Genomic DNA, 7,051 nt, shown 5'->3' on the forward strand with positions numbered 1-7,051 from the left:
CCTAACCTGGCTATGGCAAGAAAGCTCTCAAATCTTAATTGTTTTCACTTAATCAATGAGGTTTTTTTTCTAACTAGACTTATAGCTTGTGTTCAAAAGAAGCATTTGTACCAAGTTAGTAGGATACACACTGAGCTGATTACCTTAAAAAGATACAAATAGTAGGGACTTTTAACTATTGGATACTGATAACAAAGTGACTAAACTACACTGCCAATGCGAAGTTATTAGAGAGAAAAGCAAGTTCGTTATCTTGTTCTTGAGTACCATTATTAGTAGGAAGCGGACTACATGACAAGGCACAATTTTCCTTTCTTATCCATTTTGAAAAAAGAAAGAGGTTCCTTTTCACCACATAAACTAGAAACAATCAAAGCATAACAATTGGGTGGATGGTGAGAACTTCAACAGATACGATTAGGTATAGGTGCATCTAATTTACTGTCATGCAAAGTATGGACTAGCCATTTTGGCATATACTCCTAGCCTCTTCATTCTCATTCCTTTTCACATCAAGTACATCTCATACATCAAGCCTCATCTCCATCAGTAATAGGCTAATTTGTAACATTGTTTGAAACCTCCAAAGGCTATATATTTGCCTCATTGAAACTTACATTCAAGTTTCCACCATTAAAAAGAGGCAGCAAAGTGTCATAAATGTCCTTTGAGCTCACATTACTGTCTTTGGTACATGATAACAAAGGTTGAATTGAATTTTCCATAGATATAACATCTCGTAAAACCAAGATATGTTTTGTGGATGGTATAACTGTAACCTTTGCTTTCAAAACTGTAACCAACAAAAATACATTTGATAGCCTTATCAACCAATTTTTTGTGTTGCTTTTGTGGTACCAAGGCATAAGCTAAACTACCAAAACTGCACAAACATGCTTAGAAGGTGCTTCAAGAGGTGGCAAAGAAGCTACTATGTTAGATTTTTGCAAAGGTAGCAAACTAGGAAAATGATCCCCAAAATATGCATGCCAAAGTTTTGCATCTCAAACAGCTTTTGAATCCACAATTTTAGTTGTAGACCGCGTCACAAAATTCTAGATTTAAAAAATGCATCACCAAAGTTAAGATCATAAATTGTACATTTGTCATCCACAAATTTGACAACAAGACTAATTCTTGCAAGTGTAGATACAGACAAAAGGTTCTTTTTTATCCTTGGTACATAAAGTGCATAAACAAGTGTAAAAGGACTAACATTCACAGCAGTTAGCACAATCTTTTCAATTCCCTTCACCAAATAATTGTTGGCACAAGTGACCGTCTTCCCGTGAGGAACAGCCTCAACAGAGACAAACAAGTCACGATGCGAAGTAATGTGCTTTGTGGCATCACTATCAAAGTACCAAACATGTGACTCTTCAGCAACTGACATACATGCATCATGGACATAAGGATTGTAAGTACACTTTGCACTAAATGCCAACTTTGCAACTACATCAATATCACAATCTCCATTTCTAGAAGATTCTACTATAGTTGCATCGATGGTAGATCCAACCTCTTTCTTCTTGACTTCTTTTCCTTCAACTAGGAAACATTGCTTTATCAAGTGATCATTAGCCTTGCACTAATGTCAATGCATCTTCTTCTTTCCTTTTTCACCTAAATTCCTACACTAGTTGCTGCTAGTAGAAGCACGACATAGGTGATCTCCTACTCATAGAAGAACCATGAGAAGTGGTTGCATTGCTATTGCCATCTCCTCTTTGAGCAGCAAGGAAAGTCTATTCAATCGCATGTTGTTTAGCCCTCTTCTTTCTTGTAAGTGCTTCTTTAATAGCAATAAGCATAATGCATCAAACTTGAAATCTTGAGGGTTTCCTTGGTTCATAAGTCTCTAAGTACTAGCAAAAGTTTGGTAAGACTCTATGCATCTAGAATAGTTTGTACAAGTGAACTCAAAAATAACTTCACCTGCAAAAATGAGTTTTCATTGATATCCTTGATCCCAACAAAAAAAGTTTCCATGTCATCTTCCTCTTAAAAAATCTTTGACTCTAGCTCTTTACATAGCAATGCAATTTTAGTCTCATTGAGACTTGCATAAAGACCAACTAGAGTATCCCAAGCCTATTTTGTCAATTTTGTTGAGCAAATGTGACGAGTAATAGTGTGCTTAATGGATAATTCAATCAATTCATGAGCTTGCACATCTCTTACATCCCAACAAAATTCCTTAGATGTAGGTTAAACAACTCTAGTAATAATAGATCTGCTTTAACATGAAATACCCTCAACAGAACTTGTATTCACAAAAGGCAAATGTACATGAATGTCTTGCACAATATTCTAGACGTTCTTTGACTTGAGAACATGTGTCATCATGTAAGCTCACATTGGATAGTTATCTTGTGGTCCAATTTTTCATGAGTAACAGCAAACATATGTGTTGTTGTCAGTCATGGTGAGTGACTACGTCCGATGTGAGAACTACCCCAAAATACTAACATGTTCTATATAGCACAACTTGAAGAAGACTGAAGAGACATGTTCTTCAGTGGAAAATTGCTCTGAATTTTTCTTTGCAAAAAGGATAAAATCGTATGCACAATATTGTTGCGTGCAATGGAAACGAAGGCCAAAATGAGCCCGAATCAAAATTATGAGCACAGCAAGCTCTATCAATCGTCCCAAATTATTACTTGGCCTATTGATGCTCACCAAAACTCACCCAATTTGGAGAAAGTGAGCAGGGGGTGTTGGCGATGCTGGCGACTATGCCCAGAAGGATGCAACCTGCTTTGATGCCACTTGTTGGAAGTAGGGCTGCAAGGATGCAGACAAGGCTTGGAGAAGATGAAGAAGCTTAAGAGACCCAACAAAGAGTGATTTGCTTAGAATGAGAATAGAAAGATAAGTTAGCCCTAGAATGATGGGCATATACACAATGCATGGGGGGCAAAACTCCTAGTGAGGAAAAACGTGCCCCGACGGTCCTAAGTGGGTTCACACAATCATTACCACATATATAGTAACATTTTGTGGTGGAAAGTTGGGCAAAGTTCACATTGATGGTGGATTATAACTTACTACAAATTTAGGCTCCTTGGGTTTTAATCCCACTAGGTCTTTTTGGTTGACTATCGGACTCCACGAGCCATCAAATTTTGATTGTGAGCATGTTTCTGGGTCTTCTTAACGATGATAACCCGTGGGCTATTCCTCAGTAAGCCAAGCACCCTGAGCCTTTTCCTCAAAAGAGGCAATTCCCTCCAACTTCTTGGGCACCATGTTCACACAAAAGATTGTTCTTGCACCACTTAAGTGATATCCCATATCAAGGGTGTAGTACCACAATGTCAAGTCCAAAAGATTCATCCTTCTAAAGGGGTTGTCCTCACAATAAATTAGAGGCAACAAAGGTAAATGTATTCATCAAGAATAAAGAAAAACGTATCTCTCTTTTCCCACATATGAAGAATCTTCTTCCCTTTTTTCAACGATTGCTTTTGTGGTAAAAATATTTTTTAAAAATTGCGCCAAGGTAGCACAATCAAGAATGAATATATATCTATCATCTTTGAGGATAATTTTTTGTGCAAGTGTAAGGAGTTTAGGCATTAGCCTTAGAATACAATCCAAATGCTAAGACCACTCCAAGGAACAATGTGAGAGAAGGGGAAGTGAAGATCAAGTTCAAGGGGAGGTGTTTTAGGTTTTTCATCAATTTCAGACATCTTACTTTTTTATTTTCATGTAATAAAAGTGGCAAGCCATGCTTCCAGTGTAGGACAATTAAGCACATTAAAGATTGTTTTGCAACCAAGATCAAGAAGAGTAGTGACAACCCTCTGGCCCATGCAGAAGCTTGTTGCACCAAATTTGTTTCTCCTTGGCTAAACAGGATCAAGCTTGGGCTATCATGATCAGAGATATGTTAGAAGCAGCTAAACTTGGCTTGAAAGGTGGAAAGTGGAGAGGGGTAGAGGTTCATGAGAAACTACTAGCCCCGACGTGGTCTACCCTAAGTCTGGGGGGTGGCGCAACAGAATTGGTAAGGAAATGCAACAGAGCAGCGGGAGTCCTAAAGTGGGGGGAAGAAACCAGAGACTTCAAGAACTCCATTTTGCATTGGTCTCCCTGGCTTTTCAATTTGTAGATCCGTCGCAAAATCCCTATTGGATAGAAACAGCCAGGAAACTGAATAATAAGGGTTTGAATGGACTTGGGCACTTTTGGGACAGTGACAGCAAGAGCTGGAAAACTATTGAACTTCTGGTAACCCATTACCAACTTAATAGCTTGGAGGTTTTGCTAGTCAACAAAGTGATGAAAGATCTTGACAATGGCATGATGCCAATCTGTGATTCGGAGTTTGATTGGGATGCCTGGAAATGGCCCGGAAGCAGTCTCTTATGGAAACCCTATACTAAAGGCATTTACCATACAATGATTCTAAAGAAGAATTGGTCTAGCCCCCTTAATAAGCTATGGAAAAAACAATGGTCAAAGGAAAGGTGGGAGCAAGTAATGGAGAACAGGGGAGCCAAAGGTTCCGCAGCACATGAAGGTATTTCTATGGAAAGTAATTAGGGTGCTCTACTGACAGGGGTGAAGATTCATGAGAGAGGGATTGGGACAGATCGATGCTTGGGGTGCAGGTTGGCTCGTGAAGATCTGGCCCACCTATTTATGGAATGCCGAGTTATTAGAGGCCTCATAGGAAAAATATGCAACTGGGTCCAAAAAACATGGAAATTTGGTTTTTTCAAGACTGATTTATTCCTTGGAGGTAAGAATTTGAGTAGTCCTGCCCTCCTCATCAGCACTCAAATTGTCAGGTACTTCTTCTTACATAATGTATGGTAGATAAGGAATTGTCGTGTGTTTGAAAGAGTTCCTGAGGTGGCAAGCTTCGCAGAAATTATACAAGAAAGTAGAGTACTAATATGGACGCTCGGGCGCAAGAAAAACTCAGATGATTGGTCTAGGATTACTTGTGCCTTGTTGTCAACAGATGGAATGCTTAGGAAGGGGGAAAATCTTGGCCATTGGAAAATAGAAGATCTGTGAGGAACATGATAATTAACCTTGTGTATCAAGGACAAGGGGGTAGGTCATTAAGGGTGGCTCCCTAGATAGCCGATGTAATTATGGTCTCTTGATGATGTCATGGCTCGGCACAAGCATGGCAAGTTCTTGTAATTTTTTGGGATGATCAATATAATTCACTCACAATTGTGAGTTTTGCAAAAGAAAAAAAAATACAAAGCATTGGTTCATGTAGCATAAGAAGAAGAAGCAAAAGTCGGTAACAACAACCATGTCTCTTTTGATTAGGATAGTGATAGTATTCTAGAGATTTTTTGTGCACTTTCCTCTTGAAGTGGAGTCAGGTTGGAGATTGCTTAGAATAGATTAGTCTCTGTTTTATCTACAATGTCCGAGGAGAGGTGTTTCATTTATTTCTCGAATTAGAGATGTTCATTTTGTCTCTTGGATTAGAGATGTTTTGGGATGTTCTATTTTCAAAGATTATTTGCTCCTTTAAGTTGAAGTGTGTTATGTCGCTTTGTCACTTGTCATAGCCCAAACCCAAGGGGAGGGATGTTGGGATTTGTAGGCTTTGCCCTATGGTTATGCTTCTTGGTTTGTATCCTCGCTTGTCTTGAAGTAATATTTACTTATGGTGCACTAATTGATATTTGTTGTATCATTGGTGGTGAGTCAAAAGCAATCTTCATCATTTAATTTCTCAAAATCTGACGGATGATATGGGATGCTCACAGTTAAGTTTCTCTTATGAATACATAGACACCTCTCTCTGTAATCTCTCTCTCTCTCTCTCTCTCTCTCTCTCTCTCTCTCTCTCTCTCTCTCTCTCTCTCTAAATTTTGTGTTACCCTTCTAAAAGGCTCACATTGGTTCATTGAGGGATCCATGTGGGGGAGTAGCTTGACCCTAGTTTCATGTCGATCTTTTGTACTTGGTCTCTCATTTCCTCTCTCGCGGTATGCATAGCACTCTGCTCTAGGAGGAGTGCATGCACACGCTCTCGTGTTCTCTCTCACTTCCACTCTTGCATGATGAGATCGTTGTCAAGGTACACATGCTTGAATTCCTTTTGTATGCACTAGTTTTCTTGTATTTGCAGGGTCATGGCGCCGTTGTTGTTGCAAGTGGGTTTTGTACATAGGTATCAAAAAGGTAATTTTAGTTTATGGAGGTGACATCTCCCTAGTCCCACTAAGTTTCAATATTGAAGTCATTTGTTAGCTTTATACCTTTCTAATTGTTTATCGATCCAATGGCCTATTATCCAAGATGTGAGAAAGTATAAGTATAGTACATTACTCTTATATTTTTGTCTACAATACATACCTATTGTATCATTTTCTTCTTAAGATAGAGGCTCGGAAGAATTTGTTAAAATCCACTTTAAGATCTCTAGGGTGTTAGGTTAAACCCTATCTGCATCATATGTACTAACTTCTCTCTCTCCCTCACATCATTGTGGAAAACATGCTTACATGTTAGGTTTAATGGCCATGTGGCCAATCGCCCATCACTAACTGTCACTAACCCTAAGTGTACAGCTATACACTTGTGTGAGCCACTAACACTAAGTACAATGTGTATTGTGCCTTAGTGCATAAGATAAGAGAAGAAAGAAAGGGAGCATACAGTACGTTGGCTCTCCCTCTCCAACCTGTGTGTAGCTATGGTGGTGTGTGTGTGAGTGTGTACGTGCGTATTCTTCTTCCGTTGTGCTCCCAGCTCCTTCCCATCATCTGGTATCAGAGCGGTTTCATTCCCGAAATCATTTCCGCGCGCGCGCACTTTCAAGAGTGCAAACAGGATTCCGATTTCTCCATTGGCAAGTTCAGCTTCCCGAGAGCGTTTTCATTAGGTGTCCTGGGGTTTTACCCCCCTTTCAGAGCCATTCGAGCCATCAGAAACCCCATTCGAGCTACGGTTCAGGAACTGAAATTTTCAGCCCTCTTGTGGTAGTTTGTGTTGCAGTGCTTCCATAGCCAGTTACAGGTACCATTGTTGCAGTCTCTTCCATCTACAAGAGCCCACGGCTCAT

The sequence above is a fragment of the Adiantum capillus-veneris genome, chromosome 7 (assembly GCF_014529385.1).
Source record: "Adiantum capillus-veneris isolate H3 chromosome 7, ASM1452938v2, whole genome shotgun sequence".
NCBI lineage: Eukaryota > Viridiplantae > Streptophyta > Polypodiopsida > Polypodiales > Pteridaceae > Adiantum > Adiantum capillus-veneris.